General features: G+C 39.2%; 1 protein-coding gene across 5 annotated transcripts in view; it reads right to left on the reverse strand.

Moving 5' to 3' along the window:
- The window catches only part of LOC122550755 (spermatogenesis-associated protein 13-like), a 265136-nt gene that overhangs the window by 113322 nt on the left and 129772 nt on the right, over window positions 1-22042 (reverse strand). Inside the window, exon 1 of one of the 5 annotated variants that reach the window (XM_043691969.1) lies at window positions 8895-8991. The exons of the other annotated variants lie outside the window; for them this stretch is intronic. The gene's annotated coding sequence lies outside the window, so the exon portion shown is untranslated. Of the gene's footprint in view, window positions 1-8894; window positions 8992-22042 lie in introns of those variants that run through there. 5 annotated transcript variants of the gene reach the window in all.

Consider the following 22042-nt stretch of genomic DNA (forward strand, 5'->3'; position numbering starts at 1 on the left):
TACAAAAAATTCCATCTCAGTCCTCATACTTGATTGAGGTTGTACAAAACTCTGCTAGGTCTTACTTTGCACCAAGTCCAGTTCATAAATCATCACCTTGCTCTTTGACTTACACTAGTTTCTTGAAAACAGCCTAATTTTAAAATTCACATCAATTTCAAATCTTTCCCAATCTTTCCCTATCTCTGGGCTCCGTCAACCTAATAATTTGCTGACAGTTCAGCATTATGCTAATTATAGACTATAGCATCTCTGATTTTTGCCAGGTCACTAATTTTTGTCTCATTTGTTCAAGGATTGTGGGTATTGTTGGCTCGGCCAGCATTTATTGCATATCCCTAATTGCCTGAGGGTAGTTAAGATTCAACCATGTTGTTATGGGTCTGGAGTCACATGGAGGCCTAACCAGGTAATGACAGATTTCTCTCTCTAAAGAGAATATTAGTAAACCCACCGGATATGTCTTTTTTGTACATCAATCGGCAGTGGTTACGTGACTGTCATTAGGCCATACTTCCTGCTGCTGTGGCCATAAGTTCAGCAATTACCTCTCAAAACTTCAAAATTCTCTTCCTTAAAAGATGCTCCTTAAAGATGTTTCTTATTGAATTGAATTTATTGTCATGTGTACCGGGACATAGAACATAGAAGAATACAGCGCAGTACAGGCCCTTCGGCCTTCGATGTTGCGCCGATCCAAGCCCACCTAACCTACATTAGCCCACTATCCTCCATATGCCTATCCAATGCCCGCTTAAATGCCCATAATGAGGGAGAGTCCACCACTGCTACTGGCAGGGCATTCCATGAACTCACGACTCGCTGAGTAAAGACACAGTGAAAAGTTTTATTTTGCAAGCAATACAGGCCGATCACTTAGTTAAGTATTATTCCTGATTAAGTATTTATTCCTGATGAAGGGCTTTTGCTCGAAACGTCGATTTCGAAGCTCCTTGGATGCTGCCTGAACTGCTGTGCTCTTCCAGCACCACTAATCCAGAATCTAGTTAAGTAGCATAGTTAGTAAATAATAGGTAAATGGATGCTCCTTAACGATGCCCCTTAAAGAGAGGCGTTTTTTCCTTAATTTGATGTTGTTTCTACTGGTGCTAGACTCCCAACCAGGGGAATGCTCAGGTTTATCATGTAAGTATTTTATAGATTTCAATGAGATCACCTCTTGCCCTTGGAAACCTCAGTTTCTCCAATCTTTATAGGATAGTCCCATCGTCCTAGAAACAAGCCTGATGAACCTTTGTTGCATTCTCTCTTTGCCAAAAATATCCTACGCGAGACATGTGGACAAAAGCTGCACAGTACTCCAGGGTGCAATCTAAACAAGCTTCTGTACAACTGAAACAACACCTGCACTGAAAACCTCCTAATTGTCTGCTGTATCTACATGCTAGCTTTCAATGACGTATTATCAAGGACATCCAGGTCTATTTGCATATCAATATATCCCAACCTCTCAACATTTAAGAAACACTTTGCACATCGTATGCCATCTGCTTTGTTCTTGCTCACTCACCCAATCTGTCCAAATCCTCGGAGTCTTGTCATCTTTCTCACAGCAAGTGTTCCAAATTGGCTTCTTAGACGTCCCCAAATTTGGAAATTTTACATTTTGACTCCATGTCTGCACCATTGATATATACTGTGAACTCTAGGATCAATCCTTGAGATACATCAGTAATTGTTGCCTGCCAAGGTGAGAGTGGCTAGTTTACTGCCAGTTTGGCAATCTTTAATCCATGCCAGGATGTTACTGTCTATGCAAGGGCTTGTATTATGCTCATCAATCTCCTGTGGGGAACTTTATCAAAAGTCTGAAAATGCCAGTACAGTGTATTCGCTATCCATACACTCCTTTATTAATTCCATCAGTAAAATACTCAAAAATCAAAGGTTTAAACAATTTCAGATTCTCAAATCCATATTATGTATTAAGAGATTACTATTATCCAAAGGTCAATTTTTCAAATCCTTAATAGTAAATTCTAGCCTTTCCTGTACTACTGATAAAAGGCCAACAAATCTATATCAATTTCTCTCTCCCTCCCTTCTTAAATTGTGAAGTTGAACATCTTTATTATTATTATTATTTCAAGTAAACCAGATACTATCTGCAGAACAGAAAAATCTATAAAATATTCTGTTAAGACCCGAGACTAAGTAAATGGAAGTAAATGGTATTGATATAACACTTAATGGTGTACAGGGCTGCCTGCTACTGAAACATTTCAATAGATGGGTTCAGTATCACATTTTATTGGTCTAAATAGAAAGCTATAATAAATCCACCAATTTTAAATCGGAGATTCCCATACGGCATAACATCACATAAGGAGCTAAAAAAACGAACAAATGCGTAACATGGGTCAAATTTCTTATGCTTTTCATAGGTTTTCAATAAACTTGAGATGATCCAAAAGTCTACTGCCATATCCTACATTGCACCAATTACAGTGGCTCAGTGGTTAGCACTGCTGCCTCACAGCACCAAGGTCCCAGGGTCAATTCCAGCCTCAGGCGACTGCCTGTGTGGAGTTTTCACATTCTCCCAGTGTCTCCCGTTTCCTCCCACAGTCCAAAAATATGTAGGTCAGGTAAACTGGCCATGCTAAATTGCCCATAGCGTTAGGTGCATTAGACAGAGGGAAATGGGTCTGAGTGGGTTACTCTTCGGAGGGTCAGTGTGGACTTGTTGGGCCGAAGGGCCTGTTTCCACACTGTAGGGAATCTAATCTAATTACAGTTCATGAATCAACTTTTTGCTCTTTGATTTATACTGGTTTCTTGCAAACAGCCATTTTTGTTTTGAACATTCAAATCATTGTTTTCAAATTCTTCTATAACCTGACCTTTCCTGCTCTTTGGTCTCCGTCAGCCCACTAATTGACATAACCATATTTCAATTGTAGACTGGAGCACCCTGGATTTTCATCATTTCACTAATTGTGGCCATGCTTCCTATTGCCAAAGCTGCAAGCTCAGCAAATCCCTACAAAAACCTTGTTACCTCTTTCTCTTCTTTAAAGATGCTCCCTAGAATCTACAACTTGGGTCAAATTTGGAGACATAATTCTTAATATCCCCTTATGGGGCTCAGAATCAATTATTATTTGATAACACTAGCAAAACATAAGTCAATTTACGATGATAAAGGCATCAATAATTGCATGTTGTTTAACTGAATTCTGCTTCGAGTTTAGGCTACGAAACCGGCTTCTCTTTGTTCTAACAAACAGGTTTCAGTCCCACAAACAAAATGGTATGTTCCACTCACACCAAAAAGCACAGCTCTAGATTGAATTGTATACTTATAGAGAGGAATAATCTTTCTATCTACCCTGTTGGAACAGGGAAAAATAAGGGCTACATATTTTCCACTATACAAATCAAAACCGAAGTACATTTTCTGTTACTCAGAGCTTTGAAATCATAGGTGCTTTATACCTCAATTTAGTTACAAAAGGCGCCATAATTCCAAGGTGAAAACACTGTAGCTAATTAACATGAATCAAATTAAAAGGTACAGACTGAAACAGTGGTTCCAAACATTGGCACAATGATAGACCATTAGGCCCACGAGCCTACTCCCCCATTTAGTTAGACCATGGCCAATCATCTACCTCAAATTTTTCTCCACAATATCCTCATTTTTCTTGATTTGGAGGTGGCAGTGTTGGATAGGGGTGTACAAAGTTAAAAAAAACACATAACATCAGGTTATAGTCCAACAGGTTTATTTGGAAACTCTGCTGCTTCATCCGATATATTATCTTCTTGGAGATCTTCTCCACTTTGAGCCAGCAGTTAGTGGTGTTGATGGTAGTCACACCCACCTGATGAAAGAGCAGAGCTCCAAAAGCTAGTGCTTCCAAATAAACCTGTTGGAACTATAACCTGGTGTTGTGCGATTTGTAATTCATTTTTCTTTTTTCCAGAAATGTAGTGACTTTTGTCTTGAATATGGTGGCCAATTGAGCTTCCATCACCCTATAGAGTAGAGAATTCCAAAGATTTCACACGCTCATTACTTCAGTCTTATTCTGAGACAATGACCGTCTTATATACATAGTTGGGGGTACTGCTCTTTTTAAGACAGCTGGTCAGTTGACCCAGAGCAGTAGAGCTTGGTCCAGCCTAGAACTGGCTGTGGAGGGGAGAGAGCATCATCAATAAAAGCATCATCAATAAATAATTCCTGTTTCCAAAGGAAGCACCAACATAACAATGATCCAACCATCCCACCACTGACCAGCCATCCCACCTACACCAATTCAATTCAAACATCAAATGATTTGTAAATTAAATCTGCACCTTATTTGTTTCTTCTTTAACAAGAAGCCTCATTACCAGCAGTTTACAGGACAAGATAGTTCTGCCAAGATGTGAATGATCAAATTTAAAGTGAACAGTCTGTCAATTTCGGGAGTTCCCTAAACAACTGCAAAGCCCAATTCTATCAAAACCAGATTATCATGGTCGTGACTTACAAGGGTATGTTAAATGACGAGTTGAGGGCACAAGCAAGGAAGATGCAAGAGAAATCAATGATGCTTTGTACTTGGACATCCAAATTGTTTTGTTTTGTGTGAAACATATTCTCTCACGTTGCCAGGCACTGTTACACTATACACAGACTGATACGTAATAGTAGAGGGCATCAGTAATTTCTGATCAGCAATGAATTGCAGCATGACTTCCTTTAAATTATGTTGATACTACAGGCTTGGAAGAATGAGCGGAATTGCCCTTCTCGTAAAGTCTTCGAGGAGAAAGTGAGGTCTGCAGATGCTGGAGATCAAAGTTGAAACTTTATTGCTGGAACAGCACAAGTCAGGCAGCATCCAGGGAACAGGAGATTCGACGTTTCGGGCACAGGCCCTTCTTCATTCCTGAAGAAGGGCCTGTGCCCGAAACGTCGAATCTCCTGTTCCCTGGATGCTGCCTGACCTGCTGTGCTGTTCCAGCAATAAAGTTTCAACTTCTCGTATAGTCACTTGCACCATCACTGAACACGGGCAGTAGTAACATATGCACCCCTATAAAGGCCTGTAAACAATACATTACACAATTCCATTTGATAGATAGGTAGGGTTTGGCCCGAAAGGAGTAATGGATTAGCTTTTGGCAAAATTGTGTATTTTTTTTTAATGTAAAGGATCCATCTACTAAATTTGGGGATTGGATAAATTGACTTTGTTCTTTTGACGTGAAATGAATTGTACAAGCTGATGTGGCACAATTTGAGAGGGTTGTCAAAATGTGATCAGACCTTTCAGAGCAGGCTTTTGGATGTGAATTGGCTTGAAGCTCAGTGATTACAGGACATCAACAAGGAAGGGAAAAATCTCAATGAAGAACTACGTAATTCTATTAACCTTGAATTAATACAGCTTCATGGAGGTGTGTATTCTACCAAGTGGTTACTTTCCTTATTTAACCCGCAATCAATCTTTGAATCTAATTGTACTATAAATAGATACCCAAATTCCATGTTTTTGCAAGGTAGCTATGACTGTGATGATGCTGTCACTTTAAAAAGGTTTTTTTGAACAGAGATGGTAAAAGGTAGAGGTACCAAAAAGTCGAGGGTATAACAGGTAAACAATGGAAGGGGAGTGGCCGGTTCAGGTTTTTTTCTAGCTGCAAGCTTAAGTAAAGGATTCCTCTGAGTTTCTCTGAAATCTCTTTCTGGATGTTGTTCCTTCATGTCTTTAAGATTCAGTATTTGAATTTATCTTTTTGCCAAGGGGTGTGCTTATGGAATGTTACTGTATTGGAACATTTAGTTAAGTTGCTATATCAGGTTGGTTAATTTTTCCAATAGTCAGGTTACTCTAAACTCCTCTTTCGTTTGTTTGTGTGTGTCAATGGTAGTGTTTAAATAAATTGTGCTTTGCTTAAAGCAGAGTGGTTTGAGCAGTTGCATCACACTTGGAACACCCACTTCAAATCCGCCTTTAAAATAAAAGTTTAGGGTCTAGGCTACCTTCTAAAATATTTTGAATGTTATGGACCAGACCAGATCCAATGACATTATGGTCAGGATGCCTACATGGAGCAGTTAATTGCAACATGACATCACTACAAAGACAACTGAATTGTTCAAGCATGATACATGGTGCTCCTACAACAAAACATTTACTAGGTTAGTGAGAACACTAACAACCAGGAAGACACAATGAGAAGTCAGCAATCTTCTACAATGCAGGAAAAAATAAGATTTATGCTGGTGCGATTTCTGACAATAGAATACCCAGTTGTGAATGCAATTTGAATAATCAACTGATGGACAGAAGGCAAAAATCATTTAAGGCAATTGTGACAAAATGCTACCAAGAGTTCCAATGAATGTTGCTCTTTGATACCGATCGGATATCATGGTCCAAAATGCTACAAGCAAAACCTGTAACAGATAAACTACATGTCTGAATATTAATTCACAATTAAGGAGCCAACAATGGCAAATTTGACCTTGGAGACATTTGCAGAAGATAACAGTCTTCAAGGATTTGGCTATTGTAGTATGGTAAGTTAAAAATCCTACAAGCAGTGGCTTGGCAATACTCCAGATGAATGAAGAATTAAGTGTTGACTTCCACCTATTACAAAAGTACAAATGCCATGTTAACAAATTATCTTGCCTGTTTGAACTAATTTAGTGAGGCTGCATTATCTTAATATGTATTGAGATGTAAACATTCATGCATATTATCACTCAATTTTGACAAGTTGTTTGAAAGACTTAGAACATGTTTTAAGAAAAGATCAGGGTGGTCTGACCAGAGCATTATATCATTAGAGTTAAAGCAAAGCTGCCTAGTGGAATATTAAATTATGAACTTCCCTCTTGTTAAAAGAACAATAAAAGTTCCACCTCTACCTTGCATTAAATTCATTAATTAAATGGAGAAGCTGAACATAATTTAAAAACAAGCAACTTCCAGGTTTAAACTTGGAGGCCACATTTTTATCAGTAATTAACCCATTCTGAATTATGCAAACATTCATAAATTCTTTAACTTTAAACTTTCAAGACGTTTTAGATTACATGTAAATCAGGAAAACAAGAGGTCAATTAGACCAAACTTACAAATAAAAACTTCTATTTCAGATACTTCATCCATTTTACAGATGAAAAATGAAATGAATGACAGGAGCTACAAATTTGAAAGATATTAACAAATAGTTGATTATACAAATAGGTGAATTGCATTAATACATCAATTGATCTTTATTTTTAAAAATATATTAAGTGAATGAAATGTGGATCTGCCATTGGACCATTCACATCCTGTACAATGACAATTCCTCTGAACTGTACTAAAGATATGAACATACCACTGCAATTAGTGGCCAGAGTAACTATGGCCTGACAGTTTTTCAAACAAAAACTGCTGTTCCTGAACACAAGAGCAATGCAACAAACAGATGCCAGATTCTACAATTGTGTTTAGTATTTAAAGAGAAATCTATGGCTTTTGAATTCAAGCTGTACAACTGACCATTGCCAATAGTGATGAAGCCATTTACATAAATTATACTCACTTTTTTAAAAAATATTTTCCATAATTACTTTCTTGAAAAAATAATTTTATTGAAGTTCAGTCAGAGTACAATGCTTATCTTACCCTGGGTCACAATGGCTAGAAAATTGAGCATATTATACTGAAGTAATAAAGAAAAAATATCCCAGTCAACTTTCCAAACGTATTGACTTTGATTTTGAAAGGGTAATGCGAACAAGAACTTGTTCTACTTGCAATGACCATTACAGCTTTAGGACATTTATCAAGCTATCACTGATTGCACTCATTAATATTGAGATTCTGCATCCGTAAATAATGAGAACACGTAGGCCAGTTGGCCTCAAGTACACTCTGCCATTCAACAGTATTATGACTGATCCAACACTCACTTCAGTCTTAAATGTATGCCACACCTTTGAGATTATGCCCTCTGAACCTCAACTCTCCCATGGAGGGGAAACATCCTCTCAGTAATTACCCTCTCAGTAAGACTTCCCTATGCATATACTCCAATGCTCATGAAATAAGGGCCAACATTCCATTAGCCTTCCTGATTACCTGCTGCATCTGTTGGCTAGCTTTGTGTTTCGTGCATAAATACATCCAAGTCCCGGTGTTGCAGCTTTCTGCAGTTATTTTCTCCATTTAATTAATACTGTTCTTTTGCTCTCCATTTCAAAATGAATAGAGTCAGTTCTTCCACAACACAATGGTTCTGTTCTTGAGCAACGCCACATTGTAAAACAATCGTGCTTTAGAAACTGCGTTTAAAGTGTTGACATTGTAATTGCATTATAGCCAACATGCACTCAAAATCCATGCTGTAGAAACAGCATCCCCAGTTCGTCAATCATATTACAGCAAATTCACATTGATAAAACACGTGTTATAGCGGAATGTATCTTCATATTTTTCCATATTATAATCCATTTGGCAATATTTTGCCCAATTACTAAACCTATCACTATTTCTCTAAGTGACGTGTCTTCCTCTTGCAACCAGCCTTTGCAGCTGTTTTGTGTGGTTTGCATATTTGGGTACAGTACCCTGCACATTCAATTCCTTCTTCCAAGTCATTAATGTATATTATAGTTGCAGTCCCAGCTCGGATTCCTGTGGAACACCCCTGTTACAGGTTGCCAACCTGAGAAAGTACTCCCACCGCACTCGTGGTTTCCTGCCTAAATCGCCAATTCTGTATGCTAGTTAATTACCTTGAACACCCTATGCTCTCATCTATGACTTAATCTTTTGTGAGGTACTTTATCAAAAGCCTTTTGGAACCTAACCCTATCCCTGAAAGAAAGTCATCAATTTGCATTTAAAATACATCTGCAAGAAAATACATCTTACCTGAGTGATCTGGGAGAGAGTACACACGTTTCTAATAGTGGCTCTTTCATACAGGAAAGCAGATCAAATCACAAACCAGTTGGACCAGCCTCAGACAATGCAATAGTTCAGAGGTCTTGAGGACTTAACTGAAAGTTCACTGACTCTTTGGAAAGAAAAATAAACCTGAAGAGTAAAATATAAGCTGAGGAACAGAAGAGATCCAGTAGTAAGCAGCAGAAAGCAAAGTGGCTGTAGTCAGAGAGCTCCCAGTTACGAACTGCCTGTTTGTTTGGTGGTTTGTATCTCTAGAGAACAATAAAGAGAGAAAGCCCACAAGCGAGCAAAGTCACAGCTGTATAACCCTTGGGGCTTGTTTCCGCCTTTAATCCACTGTGTAAAGTTGTCATTAGAAACAGCCTCACTATACATCGTCCTCACTGAGGCTGAAAGAAAAAGAAAGGCAAAAGGACGTTCCAAGGGCATTCAGCTCATTGACCCATGAATGAACGAACTAGAGGATTGTTAATTTTGTAAGGGGATTTCTTAGTATTGATAAAGGAGCTGTACTGCTAACGAGCTAGAAGAGTTGCGAGCAGAAAATAAATTTAAAACTTTCACTTTTGTCATCTCACTCTGACTTTGTGGCTTTATATTCCCAAAAGTCTCTCAATAAAATCCAGCATAAATGCTTTCTATATACTGCACTACACAATTTATCCTTTAGCAATTAGGTAAAATACTAGTCTTCTGAGAACTAGAAATAGAATTTGGCAAAACTTCCATTAAAAGTAACCATGAAAATCAATGGTATTAGGTTCACAATACAAATCTCTACTAACAAATCTTATTTCTTTGGACCAGCACATCCTCTGTATCAGGCACTATATTATAGTTAGTTCAAGTCAATTGTTCACGTTTTTCCTTTTGACTGAATTATCTTCTAAATGCAATTTCTCAAGGTGCTTTCAGCACATTCTGTTAGAAACTTACAATGATAAATTTGCAGTCAACACCCCTAATGCCAAACTATCATTGTAAAGCTGTGTTCCTCCACTATCAACAATTTCAATTTTTCTTTTATTTCAAATTACCAGTCTCTGACAAGTCCTAATGAATTCATGATTTATAAGTTGGCAAAAAGCCTACATGATCTCATTGAAGATAGCAACTATTATGCATTGTAAAAGACCATCAATGAATCCCCTGTATTCAATTATAGTTACAACCCTGAGAACCTACTCTTGCTCCATCTCCATCCTAACCCCTTAGAACTTCAGCCATGCTGAACATCGGAATCTTTGCACAATAAATTAATTTACTGCCAAGCACTATAAGTGCTTTCTCAGTTAATATGTAAACATTTTTGAATCAATGCCTTCGCTGGACCTTGATGACAAAGTGTGGCTTTCTCTGCTTCATTTTGACAAGCTACTGAAGGAAATAGGCCACTAGTCTGTGAGAAGTTTACTTTCGGTTGAGTTTCATATAAATTTTGAGATAGATTAACATTAAAAGAAAATCTAAGCATTTTTTTTAATCTAACAGGTGGTTTTCTTCAGCCTTATAGAAACAATTGGCTGGCCAGTAATATATCAAAATACTGAGGAAGTTTCCATGAAGTTAATCAACTTGGCCTCTTTGTCACTGACATGCCTTTACATCATCTGTGCTGCAGTGAAGCATTAACAATTTACAAATCTAACCATAAATGTGAAATGGATCTGGGTGAGTTGCGCTTCGGCGGATCGGTGTGGACTTGTTGGGCCGAAGGGCCTGTTTTCACACTAAGTAATCTAATCGAAAAAACTTCCTCACCATTAAGAACTGGTTTTTGCTCCTGCCTTTAATGATGTAATTTATAGACGTAGAAGGAAGAGTTGACTGGTGAGTAGGGATGAGTAGTTTTTTGTTTATTTCCTACTCCCTATCTCTAGTTTATAATAAACATTCCAAAGCCAAGCTTAAAGTACTGCAGAGCAGTTTAGCCACACAGAGGAGAGGGGAGGCCTTGGGTTTTTCTGAAAAAAAAAACAGCCTGAATAGGTATGACCAGCTCTCACCGATCAGGATTCCAGTGTTTCTTCAGTAGCATCAGCAGCTCAATTGGCAGCTCGAGTCATTGTGGGGACAGAGGACAACATGGATAGCACAGTAAGGCAAGTGGTCACACTGCAGAATAGGGGCACGCAGGCAGATAGGGAGTGGATGACGGTCAGGTCACCAAGACAGCCAGGCAGGAAGCGCATTAGTCACCTGGAAATGGATTTTGTTTGCTCGTCAGTTTTCCATTCTGGATCTTCAGATCAACAAAACGGTAGACAGAGTAGCATGGATATTGCAGCCACTCCTGAATTGCAGGCTCTCTTGTAAAACAAAATAGTGTGGCATTGTTAGTCAAGGGCAGTATTATGATGGCAGAAAGGATGTTTAAGGACTCATCTACTGAGGTGGTATGGGCTGAGGTTGGAAACAGGAAAGGAGAGGTCATCACTTTTAGGAGTTTTCCACAGGCCTATGAATAGTTCAAAAGATGTAGAGGAAAGGATAGCAAGGATAATGCTGGATAGGAGCAAGAGTAATAGGGCAGTTGTTATGGGGGACTTTAACTTTCCAAATATTGATTGGAAACACTATAGTTCGAGTACTTTAGATGGATCAGTTTTTGACCAATGTGTGCAGGATGAATTCCTGATACAGTATGTAGACAAGCCAACAAGGGGCGAGGCCACATTGGATTTGATGCTTGGTAATGAACCCAGCTAGGTGAGCACTTTGGTGCTAGTGACCCCAATTTGGTTATGTTTAGTGATAGAAAGGAATAGGTATATACCGCAGGACAAGAGTTATCGCTGGGGGAAAATGCAATGATGTGAGTAGGCAAGATTTAGGATGCATAGGATGGAGAAGGACAATGCAGGGGATGGGCACAATTGAAATGTGGAGCTTATTCAACGAACAGTTACTGCATTTCCTTGATAGGTTTGTACCTCTCAGGCAGGGAGGAAGTGGTCGAGCGAGGGAGTGGTGGTTTACTAAAGAAGGGGGGGGCGAGGGGGGGGGGGGGGGGGGGGGGGGGGGGGGGGGGGGGGGGGGGGGGGGGACATGAGAAGTCATTGGCAGGTAGAATCAAGGAAAACCCTTAAGTTTTCTATAGGAATATCAGGGACAAAGGAATGACGGGAGAAAGATTAGGGCCAATCAAGAATACTAGTGGAAAGTTGTGCGTGGAGTCAGAGGAGATAGGGGAAGCACTAAATGAATGTTTTTCGTCAGTATTCATATTGGAAAAAGACAATGTTGTTGCGGAGAACACAGATACAGGTAAATAGACTAAACGGGATTGACTTTCCCAGTGAGGTGGTGTTATCAATTTTCACACGTTCCAGAACTGCTAAGTCCCCTGGGCCTGATGGGATTTATCCTAGGATTCTCTGGGAAGCCAGCAAGGAGATTGCAGAGTCTTTAGCTTTAATCTTTATGTTGTCATGGTCTAGAGAGAAAAAAGTTGATCAGGGATAGTCAACACGGTTGTGAAGGGTAGGTCGTGCCTCACAAACCTTATTGGGTTCTTTGAGATAGTGACCAAATAGGTGAATGAGGGTAAAGTGATTGATGTGGTGTATATGGATATCAGTAAGGCGTTTGATAAGGTTCCCCACAGTAGGCTATTGCACAAAACACGGAGGCATGGGATTGAGGGTGATTTAGCGGTTTAGCTCAGAAGTTGACTAGCTGAAAGACAACAGAGGGTGGTAATTGATGGGAAAGGTTCATCCTGGAGTTCAGTTACTCATGGTGTACCACAAGGATCTGTTTTGGGTCTTCCACTGTTTGTCATTTTTATAAATGACCCAGATGATGTTAGTAAATTTGCAGACACCACTAAGGCCGGTGAAGTTTAGATAGTGCTGAAGGATGTTGCAGGTTAGAGGGACATAGATAAATTGCAGAGCTGAACTGAGGGGTTGCAAATGGAGTTTAATGCTGAAGTGTGTGGTGATACACTTGGAAGAAGCAACAGGAATAAAAAGTACTGGATAATGCGAAGATTCTTGCTAGTGTAGATGATCTCTGTGTCCATGTACATAGATGCCTGAAAGTTGGCACCCAGAAGGCATACGGTGTGTTAGCTTTTATTGGTAGAGGGATTCAGTTTCGAATCCAAGAGACCATACTGCAGCTGTACAAAACTCTGATATGGCTGGACTCTTGAGTATTGTGTACAGTTCTGGTCACTGCATTAGAGTAAGGATGTGGAAGTTCTGAAAAGGGTTGAGGAGATTTACTAGGATGCTTCCTGATATGAAGGGAAGGTGTTATGAGGAAAGGCTGAGAGACTTAAGGCTGTTTTCATTTCAAAGAAGGCGGTTGAGGGGCGACTTATTTTAGACATACCAAGATAATCAGAGGATCAGATAGGGCAGACAGTGAGAGCCCTTTTCCTCGGATGGTGAACAGAGGGAACATAGCTTTAAATTGAAGGGTGATAAATGTCAGCGGTGGTTTCTTTATTCAGTAGTAGGGGTGTGGAACGCGGTGCCTACAACAGTAGTAGACTTGCCAACTTTAAAGGAATTTAACCAGTCATTGGATAATGATATGGATGAAAATTGAATAGTGTAGGATAGATGGGCTTCAGATTGGTTCCACAGGTTAGCGGAACAGCAAGGGCTGTAATGCTCTAAGGTTCTAAAATTCAAAATCATGTTTTTTTTTGAGCCATCTGGGAAATCCCCCAAATAATTACCAAAAAATGCAAAATAGAGAGTTTGTGTGGGAGGAGCCTCCATGTGTTCATCAAGTTTTGATGTGCAGTTTTTTTCTGTTTGAAAACTTTTATATTTCTAAAATTATACACCTAAAAAGCCAGAAACAAAGAATTTTTTTTTACAATTGCGATGGAGAGATTTTTCTTTCAAGTGAGGCTTTTCCCAACAGTGTTTGTCTGTGAACTTTTAATCAGCAGAGCAATTTTCTTTTAATTTGACAATAAAAAATTACAAAAAAATGTGAAGAAGTTATTTTATGTATAGAGCTTGTGGAGAAGTCTATATGTGGACAGCTCTGGACTTAATTTTAAATCCACAGATTGAAAGATAAATATTGGATTATTTGAGAAAGAGTCACTTTCTCAATTGTTCAGTTAAGTGTTTGATTTATTTTAATATTTATATGTTCAGACTTTTTTCTATTTTTGTACGATTTTTAATTTTGTGGGTGAGTAAAGTATTTATTTTTATACATAGAGGAGCTATTGAGAGCTTCTTTTTAGGTCTAGTGTCACTGAGAGCATACAAGAGACATGAGTATGACGACTAGTAGATTTAAAGAAGTGATCACACAGCAGGGTCAGTCAGATAAATGGCTGACTGCCAGGAAAAGTAAGAAGGTAGTTCAGAAGTCTCCTGCAGCAATCCTTTCTCAAAAAGATGTTCCGCTTTGGAGACTGTTGAAAGAGATAGTGCCTCAGAAAAAACATTGGGATCTCGTCTGGTACAGAAGAATCATTTTCAAAGAGGATGGGTTTCACCTGAAGTGGAAAAGGACCAATATCCTGGCAGGGTCACTTGTTAGTTTTATTTCATGAACCTGTAAACTCTTTTTTTTTTGGGGGGGGGGGGTCCTCCCTAATAACAGGGAAAATAGAAAGAGTGAGGATGGTTCTGAATCAGAAAAAAACAAGTTCATTAGAAAAGTCAGAGAACAAAAGTAACTGAAGAATTAAACTGCATTTATTTCAATGCAAGAGGCTAACAGATAAAGCTGATGAACTCAACAGCAAGTATGGGAACATGGGACTGGGACAGCATAGCTGTCACAGAGACTTGACTGAAGGAAGTTCAATATTCTGGGTTTTAGATATTATAAGGAGGATAGAAAGAAGTGGGAGAGAAGGGGAGTTGGCATTTTTGATTAACACTACGGTAGTAGTGTTTTCCGTAGTTAGAGAAGATTTGAGAGAACATTTAGTGAAAATATATGGGTTGAAATCCAAAAGAAGAAAGGGATGACCACCAGGATCCCAACAGTCAGAGAGAAATTGAGAAGCATGTAGAAATCTCAAATATATGTAAGAATAAGTTTGTAATAGTCAGGAATTTTAATTTTCCAAACATTAACACAATGGCAGTCCCAGTCAAAGGTTGTGAAGAACTTGTTAAACGGGTTCAAGAAAATTTTCTTTATCACAAAGTAAACGTTCCGACTATAGAGGGAGCAATACTTGACCTTCTTTTGTGAAATAAGGCAGGGCAAGTGACTGAAGTATTAGTTAGGGACCACTTTGGGACAAGGGATCATAATTAGTTTTAAAATAGTTATGGAAAGGATAAGCCTTCCACAAAAAGTGTTCTTAATTGGAGTAAGGGCATGAAACAAGAACTTTCAAAACTTGATTGCAGTGAACTGTTTGCAGATAAAGGGATGACTAACAAGTGAGGGGCATTCTGCTCAGCTATAGAAATCACATCTCGTTCATGCCCACACACATGCTTAGTTTAGATTAGATTACATTACAGTGTGGAAACAGGCCCTTCGGCCCAACAAGTCCACACCGACCCGCCGAAGCGTAACCCACCCATTCCCCTACATTTACCCCTTACCTAACACTACGGGCAATTTAGCATGGCCAATTCACCTGACCTGCACATCTTTGGACTGTGGGAGGAAACCGGAGGAAACCCACGCTGACACGGGGAGAACATGCAAACTCCACACAGTCGCCTGAGGCGGGAATTGAACCCGGGTCTCCGGTTCTGTGAGGCAGCAGTGCTAACCACTGTGCCACCGTGCCGCCCACGGTTTATAACAGGCAGAATTCCTTTTGGTTTGATGTCCTTGGTACATGCCCAAATTTCTGTTCCTCTACACCACTCCCACTTGTTTCAGCTAAGAGATACTGCTTCAGCGTTTAAATGAGGATCAAACATACACCCAGCAACTCTAAATTAACCTTGGTCCTTAAGTATTGAATTTTAGTTAAAATTGAACACAAGTTAGAATGAGTTTTCCTTTAATGAAACCAGTCAAAACACATCTATAATTAATGTTCCATTTAAGCAATCACCTATAAATCATTGCATTTTCTATTTTCATTGAACTGTCACTTCCAAAGGACAATACAAATTCGACAGAATTTTTTTAAGTAAGAGTTCAGATTCATCGGTGATCAATAGTGATCTGCAGAACACAAACTTGAAACTGGTCCAGAAACTACCAGAAATCAATACAAAAGATGACATTAATGTCAAGTTGTTCGGTGGCAATGATATTGATTCATGGGATACAAACTGTTCATTCTGAAAAAGAATAATTTTGAATCACTTTCTTGTGCTCCATATGTCCAAATATTACAGCATGTACTATGGAAATATTATAATGTGACAGATTACTTCTGGCAGTAAATTATCCAGTAATCAATTTAGGCTAGTGAGATTCATACACAGCAATATTTTTAACAATCTAACCAAATGGCTATGTTGAATCAGAAATATTGGCTTTATGGTAGGAGATAAAGGGTGGTGGTAGAAGGCTGTTTTTCGGATTAGAGGCCTGTGACTAGCCATGCACTGCAGGGACCGATGCTGAGTTGTTTGTCATTTGTATAAACAACTTTGATGAGAATTTAGGATGCACAGTTAGCAAGTTTGTGGATGACAGCAAGATGTGCAAACTCTACACCGTCATCTAGAGGATGGAATCAAACCCAGGTCTCTGGTGCTGAGAGGCAGCAATGCTTACCATTGAGTCACCGTGCCAACCCCTACCAGCTGATGCTTTAATAAAATGGTTTTTCTCTTCCTTTCAGATGTTAAAGAAAGGATGCTGGAAGAAGTCACATCAGACTCGAAACATTAACTTTGCTTCTTTACCCACTGAGTCTCTTTGATATTTTGTGTCCATTTTCAGATTTCCAAATCCGCAGTGGTTTGTTTATATTTTCTAGGAGAAATATGTTTTTACTGCACATGAGAGGGAGAGAGAGAGAGAGAGAGAGAGAGAGAGAGAGAGAGAGAGAGAGATTTATTGCAAGAGGATTTCACTACTGGAGTAGAGATGATGGCATCACAGCGCTTTGGTCTCCTTATCTGAGGATAGATGCTCTTGTTATATTGAGAATGCAATGAATGTTGACCAGGATAATCCCTGGGATAGCTGGACAGTCTTATCGGGAGAGGTTGAATCAGTTAAGATTATTTTAGCTGGAGTTCAGAAGAATGGAGGTGGGAGAGTCTGCAGGACAAGCAACTCTGTAAAAGATGGCCCTTGGTCTGACCAAAACACACTGGACTTCCCAAGCAAAGTGCTGTAATTGACTGACTGTTGCAGGCTGTCACATGCAGGACTACTTGAAGGATGATGACAGCTTGGGGTAGCTGCCACAGAAGCATAATGGAAAAGGTCACCAGCCGAAAAGGAGATCTAGTCATATCTCAATGTGCAACTAAAAATTGCTTAACCTGTCAGGCTGATTGTCTGAAAAAAAAAGTGCATGTGAACAAAGGCATTGAAGCATAAGGAGCAGGAGGAGGCCATTCAGCACATCAAGTCTGCTCCACTATTCTTCAAGATCATGACTAATCTGATAATCCTTGACATCACTTTCCTGCCTTATCCCAAAATCCTCAACTTCTTTACTGAGTAAAAACTTCTCTTGCAGCCAAGTAACAACCCAGCCTCAACAGACCTCCGCACTGAAGAATCACACAGATTCACCACCAGAGAAGAAATTCCTCATCTCCATCTTGAATGAGCAAGCCCTTACTCTAAGATTATGCTCTCTCGTCCAAGATTCTCTCACAGAGGAAACAACCTGTTTGCACCTACCTTATCCAACTGCCTAAGTATCCTGTATGCTTAAATAAGATCACCTCTCATTCGCGTCAACTCCAATGAACACAAACCCAGCCTACTGAACCTTTCCTCATGAGAAAATCCATTCATGCCAAAGATCAACCCAGTGAACCTTCTTTGGACTTTGTCCAATGCCAGATAAGGGGATCGAGGGAGGAATGGTAGAGTATTATTAACACTAAGATTATTAAATCTAGAGATACAGGCAATGTTTGGGTACCACACTTCAATTCATACCTTGGCAAGTGAAAAAATAAATCTGCAATTAAGAGTTTATTAACAACCATGAATCATTGTCAATAGTCAAGAAAACTAGTTTGGATCACTAATATCCTTTAGGGACAGCAACTGCCATCCTTATCTGGTCTAGCCTATGTGTGACTCAAGAACTACAGCAATATGATGGACTCTTAAACTACTGTCACAGCAATTACGGATGGACAATAAATGCTGGTCTAGCCAAAGTCCACATACTGTGGATGACTAAAAAAAAAGAACTGTTCGCAGCATTCCAAGTTTATAGCTCCTTGAAAGTGGAGTCGCAGGTAAGTAGGATAGTGAAGAAAGCATTTGATATGCTTTCCTTTATCAGAGTATAGAGTACAGGAGTTGGGAGGTCATGTTGCAGCTGTACAGGACATTGGTTAGGCCATTGTTGGAATATTGCATGCAATTCTGGCCTCCTTTCTTTCAGAAAGATGTTGTGAAAGTTGAAAGGGTTCAGAAAAGATTTACAAGGATGTTGCCAGGGTTGGAGGATTTAAGCTATAGGGAGAGGCTGAACAGGCTGGGGCTGTTCTCCCTGGAGCGCTGGAGGCTAAGGGGTGACCTTATAGAGGTTTACAAAATTATGAGGGGCATGGATAGGATAAATAGACAAAGTCTTTTCCCCGAGGTCGGGGGAGTCCAGAACTAGAGGGCATAGATTTAGGGTGAGAGGGGAAAGATATGAGAGAGACCTAAAGGGACAACTATTTCATGCAGAGGGTGGTACGTGTATGGAATGAGCTGCCAGAGGAAGTAGTGAAAGCTAGTACAATTACAACACTTAAAAGGCATTTGGATAGGTATATTAATAGGAAGGGTTAGAAGGATATGGGCGTGCTGGCAGGTGGGACTAGATTGGGTTGGGATATCAGGCATGGATAGGTTGGACCAAAGGGTCTGTTTCCGTGCTGTGCATCTCTATGACTCTGTATGTGGTCTGATCAATGCCTTGTACACTTTGAGCAAGACTGTTCATTGAAATACAGGCCAGTATTCTATTTGGCTTCCCTATCACCTGAACTTGGATGTTAACTTTGAGATTCATGGACAAGGACGCCCAAATCCCCCTCTGCTGCAGCTTTCTTCCATCTTTCCCTAAAGATATAATATTCGGTTCCTCTATTCTTCCTGTTAAAATACATAACACCACATTTTCCTATATTGTATTCCATTTACAAACTCTCTTTCAGCTATATCTTTTTATTCAAACTATTCAAACTATTCAAAATGGTACTGGATTGTGACAACAGTTGAAACCTTTCACTGTATTGTACGGTGTTGTTCATTGTAGAGTACAAGCAACAATAAAATCATTCATCATTATCACAGATAGGTTTAAACAATTACTTTGCAGTGAATAACTGAATTATAGCAACATATTCAATTTACAAGGCTGTCTAAGAATCATATCCATGCGCTACTCAAAAGGTTAAGCCATGCATGTCTAACTACTCACAGAAAAAATTGGGATCATTAAGAATGGGAATCAATACAGCCACCCTTGCTGTTGTCCCATTCTCCCCACCCCCACTCAGTCAAAGTGAAACACTCAGGAGATACAGTAGTTTTACCTCCTTCATCTTTATTCCAGGCTCGAGAGGGAGACAGAACGATCACCCAAGTGCACAGCGACAGGAGTGCACGGTCTTCTCCGGAACAGCAATTTTTCAATTAACTATATAGTCATTTTACAGGAAGGAGCATCCAGATACGGTAACAAGTATCAACAGTAAAGATTAAGTCATCTGCTGTTACACAATGAATAACTGGCTTCACATAATGAATACTTTTCACCTTGTTAACTGACTTTACATACTGAATGAACATAGAACATAGAACATAGAAGAATACAGCGCAGTACAGGCCCTTGGTAAATCCTATCCCTTACAATTCTCTAAGACTTTGCCCACAACAGAAGTGAGACTCACCGGCCTATAGTTACTAGAAATGCTCCTAATATTGTTAAATGACTCTACATAATGAATGCATTTCCACCTCGTTAACCTATTACCCTTGCCTGCAGCACCCCATTGTTAACTGCAAGTTCTTATCTGATCTGAGGCATGCTCAGCTGAGCCCCTTGTTTCACAAAACTTGAACCATAATTCTTTCCCTATATGCTCATACACATTTTCATTACTGGATTGAACTGAATAAGGCTTTTCCAACATTCTGTGTGTAAATGTCATCAAAACTAACAAATTCCATGGTCTCAAAAGGATGTGCAAGAAATATTTTGACAAGCATCTTGTCTGATCCCAATAGTTAGTTGAATTCGGCTTAGATAAAAGATTGTATGGATTTATTACTTTTTATAAATGAGAATACCAATTTTTAAAAAATATTCAGTCACAGAATGTGGAATTTACTAGTGGAACCATTTATTCCCTAACTAGTTTTGAGAAGGTGGTGATGCTGAGCCATCTACTTGAACTGCTGCAGTCCATTTGGTGTAGGGACACCCGGAATGCTGTTAGTGAAAAGGTGTTCCAGGAATTTGACCCACGACACTGAAGGAATGGTAATATATTTTGAAGTCAGGATGATCATCAGACCAAATTGCTGCCCCCAGATTTTTGTCTTGTGAACCAAATTACTAAATACCATGGAACCATACAGGTCATAACCAAAGTTAAATCAATAATCCCATTAATCTGTAAATATCTCCAGCTACAGATTCTAACAGATCATTTTGATGATTTGTGTTTTAAACAACATTTAGCCCTCAAGCAATTTCAAATAGTTAACTAGCCATTTCTCACTGATTCTATGGGAACTGGCTTTGTGTCAATCAGCTGCCTACAAAACAACATCAATTATACGTGAAAATAGTCAAAAGGTCATGGAATAGATGATGGATAAATTAGAAAATTGATCTTGCATAGTTGTCCTTTAAGCCCTCAATATATTCCAAGGCACATCAAAACCAACTTATAACGTTTCCAAGTCTCTCGATGACTTTTGTGGGGGGGGTAGAATGGAATCAAACTTTGACTTCAAAACAGCAACTATTGGCTGATTTCGGTAAACCCCCTCATGATAAATTCCCAGGTGGGAAGTGTGCACATGAACAAAGGCATTTTCAGACCTATTGCATCCTATTGACACCGTCCTCAGCATTGATGGTCCCTCTTAAGAATGAAGCAGAGATAATGGAGAGCATATTATTTTCATTGGAGCATATATTTCAAGCTGATTCACCTCCATCCATATTAAATTTAATCCCCTCCTTTTTTACCTTGTGCACGGCCTTGGTGGGGAGTGCTTACTAATCATTCCTTTAAATTCACAGTAGGTGCAATTTGGTTTTGGTAAAAAAAAATCCAAGGGTGTGATATAGTATGTGAAAAAAAAACAACAAAAATGGGCTTGTTTGTCCACTCTCCTCTTCCAACTGCATTTTAATTTAATCACCTCCCTCTTTCCTTCGATTATTGTTGCAATGCCCCAGTGGGTAGTGCCTGTTAATCGTAACTTTAATTAAAAACGGATGACAAGATGATGGTTCAATTAACCAAAAAAAAGGGCTGGTTTTCCCTAGAAAGCTTTATGAATGAGAAAGAACGGACTGAAGTGTGGTTTGAATTATGAAATTCAACTGAATCGTTGTAGAAAACAGACTAACCCCTAAATGGATGATTAGCAGTTTAACACTCAGCGTAATTGGTTATAATACAAATATTATTAAAAAAATAATTTCCAGGTCACCATATGACTCAGGGGAAAAGAATCTCATTGTCCTAGTCATCCCCACTCCCACCACAATGCTTACATTTGCTTAAAATTGTTGATTGTTATTAATTATATAAATTCTTGCTATTATAGAACTTGAAACACTACTTATAAACAAAGTCAAGGCTTTTCACTTTACACTCATCAGGACTGAAGTGCAAAGAAACCAACATAGGAAAAACATCAGCAATTTATATAGCATGAGAAGAGGCAGCCGATTGATTTAGGTATGGTGACCGTTGAGATGCAGCAGGAACTGTTAATTGTCATGGTGATCTAACTGAATTCAAATCTAGGCAAGTCAGCACTAGAAT

Source organism: Chiloscyllium plagiosum, chromosome 6 (assembly GCF_004010195.1).
Source record: "Chiloscyllium plagiosum isolate BGI_BamShark_2017 chromosome 6, ASM401019v2, whole genome shotgun sequence".
In the NCBI taxonomy this organism is placed as follows: Eukaryota; Metazoa; Chordata; class Chondrichthyes; order Orectolobiformes; family Hemiscylliidae; genus Chiloscyllium; species Chiloscyllium plagiosum.